The following is a 23418-nucleotide window of genomic DNA, read 5'->3' as shown; positions in this document are numbered from 1 at the left end:
CTTCTCTTTTCTTGTGAATTAAGTCCTTTGACATTTAAGGTTGCAAAGGAAATACTATTAGAAGTCGCCGCCATCTTTAAGTTTAGGAAGGGTAAGGGGGGGGGATAGGCAATAGGGGACAGGGAAAAGGAGAGGAATTAGGTATGTAACTCACCCCGCCTGGGTCTGCGCACCTGAATATGGCACTTGATGAGCCCAAAGCTCAGTGTTCGTATTAGTGGACAATAACAACACCTGGGGTGTAATGAAAGAAAAGTAAAAGAGAGAACATGGAAATGTTGAACAAATGAACTGGACAAACAACTGTTGAACACAGACAGTACAATGTAAGACTATAGGTTTGAGCCAATCGTATTTGTGTGAATTAGGTGAGATCTAAAAACTTTAGCCAGTATGGTGAACCACTGGATCACCAAGAGGAGAAGTGTGTCTGAATACAAAACTGACTTCTCCAGTCCCCGTACAAGGGGATAGCACAAATAAATTTGCGTATATGGGGGGGGGGGGTAGTACAAGTATTTAACTTGTAAATGTAGATTGACTGTCATTGGGGGAGTATGAACAAAAAGAACAAACCATTGTCTTTACAACAGACTGAATAACATATTACATTTCTACTAGCATAGTGACAGATATCATTAGTGTTATAAAATGCACTATAGTCTCTACTATCCCTAGGAATAATTCAATTCAGCAACAAGTAAGTGTTCAAGGGAGGTCTAGCTGCCTGGATAGTTTAATGGGGTGGGGAGCACCCGTGAGTTCCAGTCGCGAGGAGATAATTACTTAGGAAATCGGGTATCTCTGGGCAAGCAGCCCCTCCTTCACGGGGAATCCCGGGTCGCCCCACCCCATTTAGGTAATGAACAATTAACACATGATAAATATATTCAACAATATATACTTTTTTGCTCAATTTCAGATGTAGAAACATTATGGTAACAGGAGCGGTTAGGTGTAAAGACCAGAGCTATCTATTTTTCATTTAGTGGGCTTTTGGAGCCTAGGAGTGAAATCTAGGGCACTAGCTCGGATTCTTGTGACCTGCGGGGTGTCGGTACGACTAGGTTTCTGTGATGATTGAGCCGTGCTCGTGGTTTCAGAGCAGTCTCTAGAGGTCAAAAAATCTGCTTCTGATCGGGGTTTAGCTGAAGTTAGGCCCCAGCTTTGTAGCAGGTCAAACCCTTCTTTAGGGGTAAAAATTGTGTGAGTCTCACCATTCTTAGAAACTATGAGCCTTGTTGGGTATCCCCATCTATATCTGACATTATCCGCTCTTAGGATTTGAGTAATGTTCCTGAAGGATCTCCTTTTTTGCAAGGTGTAACTGGAGATGTCCGGGAATACAGTAATTTGCAGGAATTTATCCGGGAGTTGAGGTTTGTTAACCAGCTCTCTCAGTATCTTCTCTTTATGGGTGAAGAAATGGATCCTAGCTAGGACATCCCTGGGCTTGTCTTGGGAAACAGATCTAGGCCGTGCTACTCTGTGGACTCTGTCTAACAGGAGACCAGGCGGATCCAAAGAAGGTAGTAAGATGTTGCAGAACTCCAAAACATAAGACTCCAGTTCTTGGGGGCCGATTTCTTCTGATATTCCACGAAATCTCAGATTATTTCGTCTGGAGCGGTCTTCCATATCGGCTAGTTTTAATTCCAGATCAGATATCTGTATCGCTAGGTTTTGAGAGTAAGCTTGTAGGTGGGCATGATCCACAGCCAGGTCTTCTTGTTTGCGCTCTAAGGTTTCAGTACGCTCTCCCAATGCTCCAATTTCTCTACGAAGCTCAGCTGTAGAACCTTTAATTTCTTTTGTTAGCGTGTCTTGAAGGAGGTTCATACGCCTGGTTAGGACATCAACAATGTTGGTAGAAAGAGCATCTGGTATAGGGGATTGGGAGTCCATGCTGCCCTCAGATTCACTGCCCTCCAGTGCAGAAGCAGATTCTCTATACATTTGGGATTTCCCAGCGTGATGATTTTTGAAATGATCCGCAACTGTTTTCCGGGGTGGGTGGGACGGTTTTGATTTTCTCTTAGAAGTCTGGGACATATTTTAAAGCCTGTTTCCCGTGACAGACCAGTGTGGTTGGGCCTTTGCTCTATAGTATAGAGAATAATAAGTAGGACAATGGTGAGGAGTGCCTTACTAAAGTCCCCCTGACGTCAATCTTGATTTAGGCGGCCATTTCCAGCAAATTGCTTACTGCCAGAGTGGAATTTGTGGGCATGTCCTTGAGTATGAGTAGTTCCCAGTCAGTCCACTACTAAGGTCAGCAGAGCGAGATTCTCAGTGTACACCCTCTCCAGGGGAAATTGCCCTCACTGGGTCAAGACGGAGAAAGGAATGGGGGTATGACCTACTGTGACTGCGCACAGCAGGAAAGGGGTGGAGAGAGTGCCAAAATTGTTATAGTGGTAAGCTTCTGGTCTTTAACACTTAGTGGAAAATAACATCTCTAGAACTGCACAACAGTGATACATCTGAGAGGACAAGATACCACCTTACACTATCTATCTGTGGAAAGGTAACCCCTTATAGTAATAAGTCTGTAATGAGAGAACCAAGGTTAGGTTAGACATTGAACATTATAAACCAGATATGTAACCTAAAACATAAAAAATAGATGTTAATAGGCAGACACTTTACTTAAATGTTACACCACTCAAGGTCTAGTACAATTAAACTAATTCTTTTCCTGCAAAAAAAAAAAAAAAAAAAGGCATGGGTTAAGACACTCCACTCTGAGCCTAAACTGCAGAGATACACATGCTGGCGCAGCAGCTTAAACCTTGTAGCAGTAATGTTACCCAAGTTCTGAATAGTTCACTAGGCAGGATGTTCCACAAAGTAGATCTGTGGCTTATTAGTGCTCAAATATTACAGTTCCTTCATACAGCTCAGTTGCAGTGCAGTTGCCTATGGTGTTAAAGTTTATGTATTCCAGCAGGGCCTAGCTTGTCAGAGGTATTGTGTGTAGGCAAACCAGAAAGAATTTGGATAGAGCACCAACAGTTTAAGATGTTAAATTCTCTGTTTGAAGATATTGAGTGTTGGGCCACAAGTGAAAGAAAGGCAGACGTTATCTTAATCTCACACAGTGTAGGTGTTAACGAGTATAGCAGGGTTCAAAAAAGGCCTATGTCTTGAAATGCGCTCTAGAGCACTTGAGGTATAGTACAAGCAAAACAGTTCTTATAGGAGAGCCCCTAATAATGTCTCTCTATACTCCAAGGCTATATGAGGAATCAGGGACTGACAGATTTAGGTAATAGCCCAGGTTGTTAGGCGTGGGGCAGTGTGACGTACTTAATATATAGGGCCTCAGTAGACCTTATTTATGCTGTGCGTAGTGTGGATGGGAAACTTTTCAATCTTACCCCCTCAGAATATTTCAGCAGTCGGGTCAGCAGTGCCGAGTGTGTGCACCGTAAGAGCCGTAGGTCTGCAGCATCGGTGGGCTGTTTGCTCACAGGAGGTCCGGTGTGTGAGGCTCTACTTTCAAGATGGCGGCAATGCGCGGTGCGCGGCACCCAGGAAACACGCAGGGCTGCCTGCAAACGACACTCTCCACAGGTGTTGAGCCCCGACTTCAATAGCCCAAGAGTCCGTTGTAGCCGCAGGTTAGTCTTGTGTCAGCCCCTCCGTAGTGGATCCAACATGTGCATGCGCTGCCGTAATCACCCGCCACGTGGGCTCGATCGTACCTCAGACGGCAGCAACGCTAATGCCTCCTTCTCAGGGACCGATTAGGGCTTCTATGCAGGTGGCAGCTCCGGAGCGGATCCCCGACCCTCCGGAGCTTAGGCAGGTGAGAGAGAGCTCAGATGAGGTGATAGGCCTAGGTCTGAAGGCGCCTGGCTTAGCTATTGAGTTCTTGCACATTTAACCCCTCAGTCCAGCCGGACCAAGGAGAGGTTTGATCAGTAAGTTGTCCGTAACACCAGGGATGTTTTTTGGTGTAAATAAAGCTCTTTCTCAGGTTTTAGTAAAAGATAAACTTTAGAAATCGCACAGAGCTCAACACTGATGCGACTGTCCTGCACGGCAGTTGGCTCCGCCCCCAAGTTTCCATATTTTTTATCTTTTTTGGGATTTACAGAGACATAAAATGAACTTTCCTGTTTACCGCTTTTTACAAATGTTTCTCTCATTGTTAGCCTTGTTAAACCTTAGGTACTTACTTTTCAGGAGTGTGCATATGTATTTAGCACTATATTACAGCAATGTTTGCAAAATATGTTATATATACAGTTATCCATCCATGTGCACATTCCAGAGCCTATTTCAATATGCTCTCATTGAAAGGAACTACATTTCAACAAAGGATACCAAGAGAAAGAGATAAACTTGATAACAGAAATCAATTAGAAAGATTTTATTTTTAAATAGTATTTTTTTTTTTTTTGCTTTCCATTTATGGGTAATTATAAAACCCTGACCAGGGTGTAATAATGTTTCTGGCATTCACATTAAAACTCATCAGAAATCAATGTTAAAATATAAAATACGCTACCTAACAATATATTTTTTTTAGCATTAGCATACCAATATCCTTAATGAACACAATAATAATAAAAAACAATTAATGTTCACATTGTAACTGATTTAAATACATTAAATATTTGAAGGTATGAGAGATGGAATCACCTATGATGTTTATCTTGATGTGGGCTGTTGAGGTTACATATTATGGCGAAATTAATAGTTGCACCCAGGTCCTCCAGTATAAATTTTGGGGCCTTTTACTAAAGCATTGGTCATTCCCTCCCAACTGCCAGGAATCACGGTCACTCTACATGCTCCTCTCCCAGCAATACCCGTTGCTCGGAACGACAGACCTGCAGTTTGCTATTTTGCTTCTCTGAAACATCAGCCACAAAGTTTTCTGTCCGTTAAACCACTGAGGAAGGCTCTGTACTGCAAGCAGCTCTGCTGGGCACAGAACACAAAGAACAAAACAAATCTGTGAAATGGGAATTTTTTTTGTCAGAGACATCTTGAAGGTGGGAGTTAAGAAGTAGATTTATCGAGAACTTTGAGAGGCGAAGCAGTTAGGAGAGTGATTTATCAGGAATGTGTTGTGGATTGGATAGGTGAGAGATTTATTAGGGAACTCATTACAGGGTAGTGCATAGGGGCAGTTCTGTCACAGAGCAGTGTATCAGGGGTAGGGGGCAGTTCTATCACAGAGTGATGTAGTGGGTAGGAGCAGGGTTACAACTAGAAATTGTTGGAACCCATTCTAAACCACAAGCTCATACCTTAGAAGGAATGGTGATTTCAGGCCCTGGGGACCTGATGCACTTGTCTAGCAGATGGTTGGGGCTCAGGTGCCTTGAATTACAGCTTCTACAATTGTTGGTCCACCGGAGGAGGCAAGGAGGGGGGCATCTGACTCCCTCTGCTTTTACCTCCCTATCTGGAGTACAAACTGCAAAAAAGAACCAAGACAATTAAATGTCCATTTGTTTTCTTTTAATTCCCCTGAAGGTAGCTCTGTTTTGGAAGAAGAAGCACACTATTCTGTGAGTTACATAACATTCTGGAATTTATAGTTCACTATTTCCCTTTCAGCATTGTGCCACAGCAGTTCTGGACTCTAATTCCCAGCATGTATTGAACAAGTGGGGAGCGAGCGCCCTGGAAGAAAGAAAATTTTCCATGAGATCAAGCACCTTATTCCATGCTGTGTGTGTGTATGCTATGAGCAATGTAAGGGGATTTCAACTCCCACCACATTTTTAACAAGAGTAAAGAATGAGATATCTCATTAATGGCAATGTGATCTGAGTTAACACTTTCTGTGCAAAGTCCTCCTACTCACATACTGGAATAATTTGTTAAAAGTATTGCCAATAGCAAAAATAGAGGAATGTTTATGTTGCATCTTTCATGTAATGTACAGTTAGTACTTTTAGACTTTATATGTATAGGTTAACTTCTGTTGGTTCTTTTGCTTTAAATATCTGTATCTGCGTGTTTATTGTCTTCATACATTTTACTTTATTTCACCCCCATGAAAAATTTCTGCAGAACGCCCATGATTGGTGGTATCTAATTAAAAATGTAAAAAAAAATAATCTAAATCAAAGTACAAAAGAGCTTGCAAGCACAAATATGGCCACTACAGAATAATTTCAACGTGCATGAATGTGAGCAGTGAATCAGACAACAGCTCATCGGCATCCATTCCTGTCAAAATGGTTCCATTGCAACACATGGCTAGGAATACTGATGGCCCACTGGCTATATACACAGCTCTTTTAATTATTGAATGTTAATGGTGCTGATGGGAAAAGTACTGCCAGGATTTGCTGCACCGTTCAGTAGAAAACCATACAGTGCACCTATGTTTATGAATGGCAGGGTCTTAAGAATATGTAGGCAATTAGTCAATGAGTTCTGGGGGCTACTGGGGGAAGTTTATTTGTAAAAAATATTTTATTACATATTTACAATATTTGGGTATTGGGAACAATCTACCTTTGTAAACTAAAAATACAATGAAAGGGTTCCATTTAACAAGCAGCCTAGACTGCTTTGGAACATTTCAGGAGCCTTCTAACCACAAGTAAAGAAGCAACAGTTGTAAGGCTATTATGTAGTGACTTCTCTGCATGTCAGAGGGGGCGGAGTTATATAACTCTTCCTCTCATGTGATTGGTTATGCCAGAGCAGGGTAGCGGTGCTATGCAATAAAAATGAGGGTGAGGGGAAAGTGCTGTGCAATAAAAATGAGGGCGGCGGACACCCACCTATTGATTAATAGTTATCTCAATATCATATTTCTTGCAAAAATAAAAACTGATTTCTGTTTATTGTGTTTATTATGCAGTATTTTGAGTCTTCGTTATTTTTCTAGATGAACTGATTTTACTTTCAGGTTTATTGTTTTTATTTGATACTGTGAAATATGTGATCATAAAAGACAAAATATTGATGTATTTCAACTGCAGCACAATATTTAGGTCTAGGAAATTGGATATTTTGTCATAATTTCTTATACTTTGTATCAAAAAATGACAGAGTATTGCAATAACATTTGTTTTGTTTTTAGTCAAGATAATTAGATGTACAGAGTACAAGGAACATGATTTGCTTGTTCAGTGAATATTGTGAAAATAAAATACTTCAAGCACTGTAAAACACCTAAAAATATGCATTGTAGATTTATCTTGTGAATCAGCATATTTTCACTGTTCATATGCATAGTTAATGCATATTAAATTAATTGTAACATGATATGCAAAGTGAGCAACCTAGAGAATATTTTTATGATATTCAAAAGCTTTTTTCATATAAATTGTTCCCAGTTTTCCCCCCAGTTTATTTAATTCAATTAGTTAAAAAACAAAACAAAAAACCCAATATAAACAATTTTATATTTCTTAATATAATATAAAAAAATAATGCTTTAATGTGTTTAAATGGATAGTAAAGTCCAAATTAAACTTTATGATTCATATAGGGCATGTAATTTAAACAACGTTCTGATTTACTTTTATCATCAAATCTTCTTTGTTCTCTTGGTATTCAGAGTTCAAAGCTAATCCTAGGTAGGCTCATATGCTAATTTCTAAGCCCATGAAGTCAGCCTCTTATCTGAATGCATTTGACAGTTTTTCACAGCTAGAGGGTGTTAGTTCATGTGTTTCATATAAATAACACCTATGAAACATAGGGAGGCAGAAAGTGCAGATCAGTTAGAACAGCTAATATCTCATTGCCCCTGCACTCCCTGCAAGAATTGGTCAGCCTTCTTAAAACTTGGTGGAGTCGGTGACAGCAGTGGCACACACTTACAACCACAGCCTAATGGGTATTACTGGGGCTGATGGGCACTGACACACCTCCAACTTGTAATATATTGCAAGAAATGAGTGCACAGTGTCTGGTGTGTGTATATATATATATACATGTTTAACGTCATAATTATGCGGTACCACATGTATATTATCTGACTACTCTACATGCATAAAAATATATATACAAACATTAAAGTGTAAAGAATGCCATAATCATTATTCAGCACAACATGTCCTATTTCAGTCTATAGATACTTGGTATAATTATACAGGTGCAGTGTTTTCATTTTCAGTGTATAGGCACCCATCATTATTATACAGGGCTGACTGTTTGTTTTTTTAGTGTATGAACCCTCAACATCATTATACAGTGCTGCATGTATGTTATCAGTAGGACAACCATATTGCTGTTTTAAAAAGGAACATACATGAAAAATACATATGTCAGGGCTGTTTAAATAAATGGATTGTATAAGAACCCCAACATATGTATTTTTCATATGTGTCCCTTTTTAAAGCGGCAATATGGTCACCCTAGTTATAAGTGTATAGGTACACTGCATTAATTATACAGTGCTGCATAAATAACTCCACAGGACTGAGCACAATGCTATCTATATGCAAACAAAACTGGCACTGTCTGGTTTTGAAAAGCTCTCAAAATGCACTGAGGTAAGAGGCGGCCTTCAAGTGCTTAGAAATTAGCATATGAGCCTACCTAGATTTAGCTTTAAAGAAGAAATTCCAAGACAACAAATTTTTTTTTTTTTAAATTGCCTGTTCTATCGGAAAAATGAAAGTTTAATTTTGACTTGACTGTTCCTTTAAGCTCCCATTCAAATATATCAGGAATCTATCTTGAAATGCCTTGCATGGTTTTCAGATCTAAAGAATTTTTAACGCCTTCACTACCGGGACTTTCAAAGAAGAACTTGCCCAAAATACTGGGGAATTTTAGCATTTTGTCTATCACTCCACGTAAACAGAAACAGATCCTCATGTCAAAACTATATATATATATATATATATATATATATATATATATATATATATATATATATATATATATATATATATATATATATATATATATATATATTAAGTAGACAACCTAAGATATTGATCTAGGCACATTTTAGTATATTTCATTAGTATTTTTCACAAACTTTGAGTTTCTCATTATTATTATTTTCATACCACGTGTGTAATTATGGCACAAATGATTGTAAAAGCTTCTCTGGGATCCTCTTTGTTCAGAAATAGCAGACATACATGACTTTGTCATTGCTTTTTGGTAATCAGAATGCTGCTAATTGCAGCTGCGCACCACACTGCTATTATTCCTGGCAGTAATAAGTATAGATTTTTCAAGCCCTACAAAAGATCACACCCCACTCCACCTTTTTCCTAGAGAGTAGCTCCCCATTCATCGCTGTCACTTAATTTTTTTTCCTACAGTGTAGGGCCATGAGGGATTAAATGCCTATCAATTGTTACCAGCAGAGAGGGAACTTAAGCAACTTAACCACTAATAAATAAGATACAGAATCTGAATGTGGGTAAATTTTGATCGCCACAGGTCAAAAACGTTTATTAATTTAAATAACCTTGTAAACAAACCGATAGGCCAAGTTGGCGGCAAGAAAGAAACGCTAAACAATAACCCAGCGCCGCTGGAGGTAAGCGGCCCAAATCGGAAACTGCAGCAGAGGGACCTCTGCTCAAGGAAATGCTACTAAGAGTGTCTGAGCTCATGTGACCCACCCATAAGGGGAAGTAGGGGCACCCCACGTGCACTTGGGGCTGTCCACCCCTCTCACTTTCAGATTGGTCATCGTTCCCCCCATTCAACCAACAGGGCCGCTACCTCCTGCAGTCAGGGTGCATAACAAATTCTTCCCCCAGTAAGGCTTCTGTTTCTCAGCCGCTCGAACTGGGACAACAGAGATGGAAGACACATAATTACTGCTTAGGACTTACTGAGATTAGCATGACTAGGCATATCTAGGCCATTGCCCTAGTTATTAACTTAGATAACTGCCATCATTAGCATCAGGGAAGGGTGGGAGGGAAAACGTCTCTGCTCCAGGATCCAGCAAGAAGAAGGCCAGGAAGCTGTGTTCAACACTTTTAAGGTAAGGACAGGGGAGCTCCTCCCTACACTAGCAACATTGTTGCAGCTAGACCCCAAGACAGCCCTCTTTTCCTATCTCACTCCTTTCGGCCTTAACCCTTAGCTTGTTTCAGCCCCATGCTAGTCCTTACACTGCCTTAAGGGATTAAATGCCTATCATTTGTTACCAGCAGAGAGGGAACTTAAGTAACTTAACCACTAATAAATAAGACACAGAAACTGAATGTGAGGTAAATTCTGACCGTCACAGGTCAAAATGTTTATTAATTTAAATAACCTTGTAAACAAACTGACAGGCCAAGATGGTGGCAAGAAAGAAACACTAAACAATAACCCAGAGCTGCTGGAGGTAAGCGGCCCAAAACGGAAACTGCAGCAGAGGGGCCCTCTGCTGAAGGAAATGCTAATAAGGGGTGTCTGAGCTCATGTGACCCACCCACAAGAGGACAGAGGGGCACCCCATGTGCACTTGACTTGCATGATTTTAATCAATTCCAACACTGGAATGCACCCACATCATTACCCCCAAGGTAGAATATTACAAAATGAGGCTTAGCCCAGCGTACTAGGGCCTCAGATATAATGGAAAGTAAACGGGGCCAGCACATTCCCCTTTCGCCCAACCATCTAACTGACACTTTAGAGGAAGGGAAACCCAGGGAATGCCCCCTGGGGAGGGATAAGCAGCGGATGGAGGGCCAATGCACATATGAGTGCCCCACGATCCACAATCTCTTGGCGCCTTGGGATGCTCCTGCAATGACAAACAAGGTGAGAAACACAAACAAAACAGTGCAACATAACATCAAACAACTGGGCGAACATGACCCCAGTATCTATTTGAGCGCCATCTCCCCAAGTGTCAAATGGCATCTGCTGAGGAGCCTGTCAACGCAGCATTAGTAGCGGCCCCTATACGTAAGGAGTGAGAAGCAATCCTAGTGACGTCCAAACCTGCCTTAGCAGCTATCCTTGCTAAGATTATGCGGAATTAATAGACAGATAAGGCAGAGCCATTCGTATGCATTAAGAGAGATCCCAGAGTCGTAGGCCTGCACTCCAGGAATTGTTCAAGGGCTACAACCGGGAAGCACTTGCCTTGCATTTTGGCTATAGAAATCCACACTCCCTTACCCTGCTGATCAGTTTTGGATTGCGAAAGATGCAATAAAAGGGAATCAGCAGAAACTCTTAAGTGAGCGCTTAGCAAACCTTTATTAGTTTGACTTTTGGGGATACTAATTTACCTACCTGTAGGCTTACCAGAAGTCCCACTTTTACTGGGATTGTCCCGGTTTGGAGGCGCTATCCCAGTGTCCCACCCAGTTGTTCATTCTGTCCCAGTAGGGTTGCCACCTCCAGGTTTCAAATCATGTGTCTGGGTTTCAGCCCACCTGAAACCCAGACACATTATTCAAAATGACTGGACTGTGGCTCTCCAGCATAGTTGGATGCTGGTACTTTGTTACATACAGCCCTGCTTAGCTTAACGTTCGTGTCCTTCAAAGTTTACATTTAATAATACCGGCTGAGTGAGCAGCGTAGTTTTTTTTTTAATTTTGTAGTACTACTTGGTTTATTTTTCTAAGAATTTAACACCCCCCGACCCCTGGTGACATTGCCGGTAATACACCTTTAGGGGAATCATATGGGTATGACTAGGAAGTACAGACAGGAAGGATATTTGGCGTGGATCTTGCTTTACTTCATGCAAGATAGCATTTTGGCTATAATCTTCCTGCATTATGGTATAGAGTAGCCTCTTAAACAGCTTTAGTAAGTGTTTCTTTATTACTTTCATTCAATGTTGTATTTATGCCTTATAAGTATTTGACTCTGTTCCTTAATTAGACACATAAAACACATATTACACTGCAGATATTAAATTGTGAAATTGATAATTATGAAAGTGATAATTATGCTTGATGTTTGGCATTATTTAGAATCTGAGATTTAGATTAATGATTTATTTGCCATGACAACATAATGGTGCCTTTTTAACTAGGGGGTGGTGTTATGGTCTATTTAAACTGTCTGATTCATTTGTTTGACTGAGGAAGGGTAGAGTATCTACGAAACATTACACACATAAAAGCTACTACTTTAAAAGGACTGGTAATTACCACGCCCCCTTGACCACGCTCCTGAACACACCCCCACTGGCACCGCACCAGGTGGTCCCAGTTTCACCTCTAAAAATTATGGTAAGCCTACCTACCTGGAGGGCTGCCGCATAAACGAGGATGAAAGCAGTGCAAAATAACAAAAACTCATATGTTGAGGCGCAAACGTGCCTCAATGTCTCAACCAGCGCTCAAGCCGGTCAAGAGTAATAAGTAATAGGATATAGGAAGAGGTGCACACTCTAGGGCTGAGATAAGAGATGCCCACTCTAATGCAGAGACAGGACACAGATGCTTTACTGGGCTTGGGCTCAAGAGCTGGAAACAAGACTGATCTAAGGTATCTGATCTGACTGATCTAAGGTATCTGACCCTCAGCTTTTCGCTTGGCCTTTCTCTCAGTACCAGTCTGTCCCTGCTTCCTGTGGCATCATCCTGCTTCTCTGGTATCCTGTTCCTTTATCCTAGTCCTGCAGAGGATGCCTGTCAAGCACTGGTATCTTGCTTCAGGACTAAAACTAAGGCTATAGTCGAAACACATTAGCTGAGCTGTTGGATGTTTGCCAATTCTTAAACACTGCTGCCTGTAAAGTTTTCATCAGAAAAAAAATAATAGAAGTTATTTTTTACTTCCAGTGCTCCTTTATTTTGTCCTGTTTCAGTGCCTAGCCCTACAGAGTGTGTTTGCCTAGTTCCTATATCAAGGGTATGTACCCAAGCACTGCAAAAGATATCTGCCAAGCACCAGTCACCTGCTACTGCATCCAAACTCTGCCGAGAGTCTCTGTGAGGTTCCAGTTCCTGTGCCAAGCTCTGCAGAGGGTTCCTGTCAAGTGCCTGTCCAGCTACTGTGTCCAAGCCCTGCAGAGAATCTCTGCCAAGTTCTGGTATCCAGTACCTAAACTAGCTCTACAAAGGGTATCTGCCAAGTGCTCCTGCTACTGCACCCAAGCTCTACAAACAATATCTGCCAAGTGCCAGTATCTCTGTTAGGTTCTTGTTTCTAGCCCTGTAAAGCATCTGTGTCCTGTCTCTGCATTAGAGTGGGGATCTCTTATCTCAGCCCTAGAGTGTGCACCTTTTCCTAGCCCTGGCATGAGCTCACAGTTTAATCCAGACATGGGCCATCCTCCAACCCAGCGTGGGCCTTTCATCCAACCCTGCTGAGGTTTACAGACTGTAGGATGCTATCCATGTTTCCAGGCTCCAAATCTTTAATTCCAGTACAATAAACTTGCTTGCTCGTCTGTTATGCACCTATGCCTAAAAGTGGTAATTGCATAATGAAGCACATACCTTTTGCTCCTTTCAGTACTCTAGACAGTCTCAAACCTGCAACCGCCTTGTATAAGCTCCAAACCCCAGAACCTGCTCAGCTGAGCATGACAGAAGAAGACTTCTTCCAAAAATCTTTTAGCACAATTGGAATCCTCAACTTAAGGTATGAGTACAAATTATTCTATAGTGACTGAACAAGAATAACCTTAGGAACAAATTCCCAACATACTCTTTTTAGATAACTATTTTTACAAATTCATGTGGGCAGGCTGGAGGTAACTTGTATAGCTCAGTTTGTAAAAGTGATTTCTGACAAAGAAGAAACAAAGCTTTCATCACCTTTTTTAGAGTAAAGAACATCGAGTTTTGCAGCACATCACACAAAATTATTCTATTAAGAAATTCACAAGACAATGACATTTGCCTAAATAAAATAACGAGGGGTAAAAAAGGAGTCACATTATGTTACAGGTTGCATACAATATAGTCACTTGACACATTGTTATCATTTTACTACAGTGTATCTACTGGAAGCTACAAATGTCAGATCAATTTCCACAGTCAGTTCAAAATTTCTAGAGTCAGTTGCAAAGGACAGTGTTCCAACAAATTAATTGTTAGTTTTGTCCAGAAATAAACCGTATAGCCTTGACTTAGGTGGACGAATGTTATAGCTGGTTTCTGGTGCTAGGGACATCAGGAATATAGTTTTTCTTATATAAATGGTAGTTCAAAGTGTCTTAGTTTTCCCCAATAGCATTGATTAAAGGTCTCCATTGAAGAAGTAGACAGTTACACAGAACAATGACAGCAAACAATCTATTCTTGTTATGAAGACCATGGTTTGAATTGTTGATAAATATGGCATAAGTATCTTTTTGTTGATCATAGTTTTCATAATAATCCTACACCAATGACCTCTGCTGTATCCCAACTGCATGCATGGAAGTTGAAAAAAATGTGTCTCAAACAGATTAAAATATAGGAAACAATTTTATGCACTTTGTTCTAGACCAAAAAGTAATTTTACAATTACTGCTTATTATAAGATCTGGGATGAAGTTTTTGGAATAGATGTGTAATCATTAAAGGGACACTTAATTCAAATTTAAACTTTCATGATTCAGACAGAGCAGCAATTTTAAACAACTTTCCAATTTACTTCCATTAACAAAATATGCACACTCTTTTTATATTTACCACTATTGAGCATGTGCAAGAATTCACAGAATATACGTTTATGCATTTGTGATTAACTGATGGCTGTCACATGATACAGGAGTGTAAGTAAACATAACTAAAATTTGTCAGAAAAAAAATCTACAACTTTGAAGTTCAGACTGAGGGACCAATTTATTTTGCCTCGTATTGAGCCAAATACACCTGTTTCTGCGTGAACCTTCAGGCTCATCGAAAACAGGAGTTAAGAAGCAGCGGTCTTAAGACCGCTGCTCCTTAACTCGTCCACCTGCTGTGAGGCGGCGGACCGCAATCCGCCCGATCGCATACGATCGGGTTGATTGACACCCCCTGCTGGCCTCCAATCTGCAGGAGGCAGAATTGCACAAGCATTTCTAGTGAAATGCTTGTGCAATGATAAATGCCGACAGCATATGCTGTCTGCATTTTTCGATGTGCGCCAGACATGTTCGCTACAGCGGATCATGTCCGTTCGCACTTTTATAAATCGGCCCCTGAGTGCTATTGCGTTGTCTTTTTATCATGCATTTGTTGATTATGCAAATCTACTGTATTTACTGGTCACTTATGTTTTCAATTTATTTTATGTCAATAAACCAATTACTGGATTTTCTGGATTTTTTTTGGAGTTTTACCTTTTATCTACTTGTTTTGTTATAACAGCATTAGAGAATTAAATATGAATTGTAATTGTTAGTTATTTATAAAACATTTTTGTAAGATGAATTCAATAAGTTATTAATGTTGTTTTATTTGTTTGCTATATGTTAATTTAAATGTGTCAAGGTTTGCAGAAATACTCTGGTTTATTTATCCGTTTTCAGTGACATATGACTATGTAAATTACATAACCATGAAAGCCCATTTGTACTGGCACCAGTATGCCATTTGTATGCTGATATGGAGGTAAATATCAAAGTATACAAAGGATTGGATATTCTATGGAACATAAATAGCTTATAGTAGCCTATTCTTATATATTTAAAATGACCCTTTTTGTTATTTCTTTAGTTTAATAACATAAGCAGAGCTTTAATAATGGGTCATTTTGTACATTTCTTTGAATGTCATTAAATAGACTCTTTCTTGAAAGTGAAAAACATGGAACCTCTATTATAACAGTACAACTATTATCAAACATAAAGGCTGCATTATGTGTAACTAAACAAATTAGGTCCAGCTGGATATAGATTCATATAACTGACGCCTTGTGCAGAAGGTAGAATTTTCTCCACAATACTCAAAGAAATGAATCTTTAGACCTAAGCATAATTTTGCAAAATATTACAACATTATGCTGCTTTTATAGTGTGTGTCATTCATGTTGCAGCGTATGGGTAGAAGAGACAGTAAATAGGCCATCTATTTATCAGTAAAATGCAATAACACTACCTAGCTTCAGTTTATTTAAAGAAATATAAAGGTCGAAATTGAAATGTGCATGGGTGCATTTAAATTTTAAATAGAAGCATTTATGTTGTCAGGGTACAGGTGAATGACATAGCATTTGCTCCCTAGCTTAAAGTACAAACTTCAAAACATTCTTTACCTCACCACTTAATGAGATTAGATCTTTTCAAACAAAGATAAACATGGTACCTAGATCAGGATGCTACCTGTGGTGAGGGGGACGCTGAGTTTGTAATCCGTAGTGGAAACATGTCAAAATCCCAGGGAAATGGTAATTAGCATGGGCCTGTTAATTGCCCCTGAACATCAAATACACATCTGTATTGCTAGCTAAACAGAAAATATATGATTGTAACTTTGAAATTCATTGAAAATACAAATTGTATAATATTAAATATGAACACTTAAATTTGGGAGATTGTCTAATTGTCTAATATTAGATGGGTATTTGCTAAACTTGATAGGTGGCTATTTTAGTCGGTCTAGATGGTTTAACTGTGTCAGAATAATAATCTCTGTCTCTCTTTATTTTCCAGACATATAATAACAAGATGTCCTATGAATATGGGTCATAAACGGGATTCATGCATTCAGGATTTGTTAGAAATATGAAATATACTTTATTCATGTTGGGATGCAGTGCAGTGCCGGAAGGTTAAATGCAGTGATTCCGTGAGGAAAAATGATTGGCAGTGTAAATTGCTTATTAATATGATTATTAGAAATACACTTGTGCCTGATATTGAAGTGATCAGAGAAAATAGCACTATATGGTCCTATGAATATCAAACACATAGTTTATTAATATCAAATTATAGTGTGAATATTAGAAATATACAGGAATCTGTAATTTTATGTTGGCAGTGTTGAAAGTGAAGCTGTTTGTTTTGTCATGTTCCCCCGGTATTGTGATGCGAGAATTACAGCCAAAAGATTTGACTATTAACAAAGATGCATTTCCCTGGTAACTATGCATTATCAGTGAGCCAATGGAAAGGGAAGCTTTCATTAAGGGCCTAACCAATTCACCAATGATGGTACAGAACAAAAAGGGGTGGGGTTATATCACATGATTTAAAGGGACAGTCTAAACCAGAATTGTTATTGTTTAAAAAGATAGATAATCTCTTTATTACCCATTCCCTAGTTTTGCATAACCAACAAAGTTATATAAATATACTTTTTACCTCTGTGATTACATTGTATCTAAGCCTCTGCAAACTGCCCCTTATTGCAGTTCTTTTGACAGACATCCATTTTAGCCAATCAGAGCTGGCTCACTGGGTCTCCCCGTGCGTGAGCACAGAGTTATCTATATTAGAAACGTGAACTAACACCCTCTAGTGGTGAAAAACTGTTAAAATGCTCTGAGAGAAGAGGCAACCTTCAAGAGCTTAGAAATTTGCATATGAATATCCTAGGTTTAGCTTTCAACTAAGAATACCAAGAGAACAAAGCAAAATTGGTGATAAAAGTAAATTGGAAATATGTTTAAAATTACATTCTCTATCTGAATCATGAAAGTTTATTTTGGACTAGACTGTCCCTTTAACCCCAAGCATGGAGATAGTCTGGGCTGGTTCTTTTCTGCAGACTTGTGATTGATAATTGCTGCCTGGAAAACGGTCACTATAAGCGAAATTTGGCTACCCTTTCTTATCCACATTGCAAAATACTTCTTTTGTTTTTCTGAGGTGAATTGGACTTATTGATAATTCTGGAAGCTGAAAATAGATTTGGTTATTTTTGGTAGAGTATAAGAGGTTGCTAAATATAGGTAATATTTAAAACAAATGTATTCATTATAACTGCAGTAAAGAGGTTTAAAAGAGCAATTTATATTTCAGCTTGCATCCATAGTCTTGCATAGCTTTAAGTTTGTCTTTTGTTTTCCAAGTAATTTATAACTGTAGCCATATAAATATATTTTTGAATTTACCGTATTGCTACTAAAGAATTTGTTTCAGCTTAGATAGATTGGCATATAAACTGGCTGTTTACATTAAGAATAAATATAACTACTGGTGTTTTAATTAGAGTTAAATAGAATATTTTGTGAGCTAAGTTGACTAAATATATTTATCTGGAAGTTAAGCAAACCATACCTTGGCATCTCAGTGTGGTATTTTAATGAAATTCAATTGTGAATAAGGTTAATAAATAAGGTCATTTTTATGATCTTTGCATAGCATATTATAACAGTTTAAACGTGTATAGTTTTGATTCATATCTGGTTTTCTACAAATATATTTCAATGTGTCTATAAGTTTTACCTAATATAAAGAATTTAGGAATTTACATTAATTTTATTGTTTTGGTATATGCATTTTTATTGGTGGTTTACTTTAAAGAATAATTATTAAATATATTGGCCCATATTTATCAAGCTCTGAACGGAGCTTGAAGGGCTGTGTTTCTGGCGAGTCTTCAGACTCCATAACCCTGTCCACCTGCTCTGAGCAGGTGGACAGGAATCGCCGGAAATCAACCCGATCGAGTTGATTGACAGCTCCCTGCTGGCGGTCAATTGGCCGCGAGTCTGCAGGGGGCGGTGTTGCACCAACAGCTCTTGTGAGCTGCTGGTGCAATGTTAAATGCGGAGAGCATATTGCTCTCCGCATTTAGCGAGGTCTTGCGGACCTGATCCGCACTGTCGGATCGGGTCCACAAGACCTTTGATAAATAGAGGCCATTGTATTATAACCCGGCCATATACTGACAATGTAATATACATTCATTAACAAAAATGCTATGAGTAAAAGTTATTACTATTTTTCAGTGGCATCGGTGTTAACTTGTCCGCTGCCTCTGAGGCTGCGGTCTGCAATCCGTCCAATCCTATATGATCGGGCTGATTGACACCCCATGAGATTGGCCGCGAATCTGTAGGGGGAAGCATTGCACAAGCAGTGCTGGTGAACTGCTTGTGCAATGTTAAATGGCGACAGCATTTTCAGCGATGTCTGTCGGACATGATACACTACAGCGTAACATGTCGGACAGACATTGATAAATTGGCCCCATAGTGTATAACCCTTTGCAGTCAAATACATAGCCATACATCATATACCTTTGAACTTTTATAAAACATTTGTTATCAGATAGTGTATATATATTTCTTAGCCTTTACATGAGGTCTTCAGTTGCACTAACCAGAAATGTGTTAAATTTGATTGTGCTCGAGCAAACACATTTACATTCAACTTGTAATACTTGTAAAATTTGTAATCTAGCCTACATTTAAACAGATATAGGAATAACAAAAAATGTGTTATATTTTGTATTTGTTATTAAGCACATCATTAGTTACCTGGGTATATGCCCTCATCCATAGAAATTAAAAGCACTCTCAGCCTGTGTCTGTCATGCTCATAAGCAACATTTAATAAAAATGTATATGATTTGATAATATCACAAGCAGAATACAAAAAGGTATCCTTAAAGGGACAGTCTACACCAGAATTGCTATTGTTTTAAAAGATAGACAATCCTTGTATTACCCATTCTCCAGTTTTGCATAATTTTTACCTCTGTGATTACCTTGTAAGCATCTTCTGACAGCCCCTTGATCACATAACTTTTTATTTATTATCTATTGAATTGCATTTTTGCCAGTTAGTGCTGTGTTGTGCTGACTCTTAAGTAACTCTACGGCTGTGAGCACAATGTTATCTATATGGGCCACATGAACTAGCAGTCCCATGTTGTGAAAAAGAAATAAAAAGCATGTGATAAGAGGCTGTCTGAAGTGGCTTAGAAACAGGAACAAAATTAAGAGGTTTAAATGTTATCAAGTATTTTAATATAACAATGTTGATTGTGCAAAGATGTGGAATGGGTAGTCAAGGCATTATCTATCTTTTTAAACAATAACAATTTTAGTGTTGACTGTCCCTTTAAGGTAATTTGTGCTAAACAGTGCTAAGTTTTTAGGACTATACATATCATCACTATATCCTCCATGGGAAAGGAAGTGTCCTAGACTATGAATAATATTTGAGAAACCTTCTAATGCTTAGCACATTTAAGGCTGTGACACACTGAGAGTGGTGTGGTGCGCAGCTGGATGATGCGGCTGTGCGTGCTCAGTGTGTCTTGCCTTTTTATCTCTGTGCACTCAGCCACGTCAGGTTGCGTAGCTAAATGCCCAGAGTTGAAATATTTAAACTTCAGAAGCGATGCGGCACGGCAGCATTGCTTGCAGTATTTCACAGCCTTAAAGGCTGTGACACACTGCAAGCGATGTGGCGCGAGGCAAAGCAACTGCTTCGCTCTGTGTTACATCACTTCTACAGTTAAATTATTTAAACTCTGAGCCCTCAGCTACTTGACCTGATGCGGCTGAGCCCGCAGAGATGAAAAGGCAGGACACACTGAGCGCGCACAGCCGCATCATCATGCTACGTGCCGCACTGCTCTCAGTGTGTCACAGCCTTATGGCAGTGACACACTGCAAGAGATGTGCCGCGAGGTGAAGCAGCTGCTTCCTTCGCACCGCATTGCATCGCTTCTGAAGTTCAAATATTTCATCTCTGAGCGCTGAACTACGCGACCTGGTGCAGCAGAGTGATCAGAGATGAAAAGGCAGGACACACTGAGCACACACAGCCGCATCTACACGCTGCGTGCCTCTCCGCTTGCAGTGTTACAGCCTTAAAGGCAGTGACACACTGCACGCAAAGCGATGCGATGCAAAACAAAGCTACTAGAAAAGTTAGCAACCTTCACTTTGCACTTGTCTACAATTATAAAAAAAAGAAGTGTTAGCAGCATAAAAAAATAAAATCTTTAGTACATTTTTAAATATAAATAATATTACAGGTATTTAATAAATAATTAATAAAAATATAATTTTTTATCGATGTGCAGGCCAAACTCCACTCTTGGCACTACTGCTGATTAATAGATTCCTCTCACCAGATGCTTATTTGTCTGGAGGAATCTGATTGGCTGTCCTCGTCCTGACGCATGGGTTTATACGCATGAGCCGATTAGCTGAAGATGAAATATTTCATCTTGCAGCACTCGGCTACGTGAGCACTTGCCAGCTGACACACGCGAGGTATGTAGGAAGACACACTGCACACGAATGTCTGCGTGTTGCCTTTTCGTATAGCTACATGCTGCGTTGCGTTGCGTGTGTCACAGACTTTAGATATACCACACTGAAAATATATTGTTATCTGGTTTCCTACTTTTGTAGCAGAAAATGTCATCAAATCTAAAAGATAAAGATGAGGGGTGGACCAGAACTAAGATTCTCTGTAATACTACATAAACATAATATTTGGCAGGTTTAATGACACAATAGGGTATATTTATCAAGCTTCGTATGGAGTTTGATGTCCCTTGTTTCCGGCGAGCCTTCATAACTTGTCCGCCTGCTCTGAAGCCACGGACAGAAATCAACCCGATCGAATACGGTCACGTTGATTGACACCCCCTGCTGCCTGCATTTACTGATGTGCAGCGGACATGATACGCTACTTTGTATCATGTCCGCTCGCACATTGACAAATATGCCCCAATATGTTCTCCGTGCATTGCACAAATGTAAAAAAAAGAAATGTGTTTTATTGGCTGCATTGTCTAAAAATGTAAAGAACTATCACTTTAACAAAAAAATAATAAAGGACTATAAGCCACAGAATAAAGCATTTTTGGACTCTAAAGACTCTAAAGGCCGGAAAGACTTTGCTACAGGTGGGAAAGGCTTCTAAAATTCCTATTTAAACTATAGATTAACTAATAATTTAGCACTGTCCTGTACTGAAATATATAGAACTAGACGTACCTGCTTCAAGTGCTACATTATCAATGTACAAATGTGAAAATGCTATTTCAGTGCATAACTAATACTATATTGATTTTGGTTATAGAGCTGAATTGCACATACACAATACATTCAGCTAATTTTACATTTTTCTATTTCCCTCATATTCTATGATATGGACTCCTCATTTTGATTAACATTTATCCAATTTGCAATGGCACGCTGATATTTACAAAAGTGTGTATTGCAATCAATATGTTGTTGAACTGATGATGCAGACGTCTCAGCTCATTAGTTGTAGAACCTTTAAAAATGATAAAACAAGCTTTATGAACCAAACAGATATATATATATATATATTAGAAGTAGACATTAGTAAAAAATCTGACAATGGCTTTGGGCTCCATAAAGATTAGTCAAGAGAAGAAAAAAAACAGTTATCACAAATAGGCTGTTAGATTGATAGTTACTTGAGATGATATTTTACATATATAGGGCCCCATTTAACAAAGCCTGGATGGGCAAGGTTTGCTTCCGAGAACCTGTCTGCCCGGGATCGCAGAAAGCAGGTAGCAATATGCTGCCCTCATATATCATTGCGCAAGCATCTGCTTGTGCAATGCCGCCCCCTGCCCACTCTAGACCAATAGCACGCGAGTATGAGCTTTCAATCACCTCTGGCGAACATGTCTGGGGTGATTTTATTAAAATAATCAGCTAAGAGCTGCATAAGGGTTCTAAAGCAGCAGTGTTAAGACTGCAGCTTCTTAACTATCAGCTGCAGTCTCACTCATGTGAGCCTGCAGCGTAGGGCCTCCGAAGCTGCATACACAGCTTGATAAATGGATCCCATAGGGGCCCATTTATCAAGCTCTGTTTGGAGCTTGAAGGGCCGTGTTTCTGGCGAGCCTTCAGACTCGCCAGAAACACCAGTTATGAAGCATCGGTCTAAAGACCGCTTCTCCATAAACTGTCTGCCTGCTCTGAGGAGGTGGACAGAGATCATGTGAAATCAACCCGATCGAATACGATAAGTTTGATTGACACCCCCTGCTAGCGGCCGATTGACTGCGAATCTACAGGGGGCGGCATTGCACGAGCAGTTCACAAGAACTGCTGGTGAAATGATAAATGCCGACAGCGTATGCTGTTTTTTTTGTGAGTCTTATTGTAACACATTCATCTCCTTCACATACTTAAATACAGGGAACATCCCTTTGTGAGACACATTGTTCTCAAGGTGAAAATTGCCTTTAGAGAATTCCAACAAGAGCTTCATAGTACTGGCGAGATTTCATAGAGAATTACAAGCCCTGAGACCTAGATATTTGGGCCCTATATGTTAAACATGCAGAAACAGAAGCAGACTTCCAGGTACGAACAACAGCTCAGTGGTTTTTTCTATGGCTCGGGTTATGACCTGGGAGTAGCTTCTTTTAGCCCAGTTGTGCTTTTTCCCAGAGGAGAACGTTCCTGAAGTATATCAGTCTAACAATGGCAGTCAAGCCCAGGAATACCAGGGAATCCTCCTTGAGTTGCACTTGTAAAGTCCCACTCAGGAACTCCTAGCATTGCAGCTCTTAAAGGGATATGAAACCAAAGCTAAAGCCACCAATCAGCAAGCACTACCCAGGTTCTGAACCAAAAATAGTCTGGCTCCTTCTTTTCAAATAAATATTCCAAGAGAACGAA

This window comes from Bombina bombina, chromosome 9 (assembly GCF_027579735.1).
Source record: "Bombina bombina isolate aBomBom1 chromosome 9, aBomBom1.pri, whole genome shotgun sequence".
In the NCBI taxonomy this organism is placed as follows: domain Eukaryota; kingdom Metazoa; phylum Chordata; class Amphibia; order Anura; family Bombinatoridae; genus Bombina; species Bombina bombina.
This window is presented reverse-complemented; position numbering follows the sequence as displayed.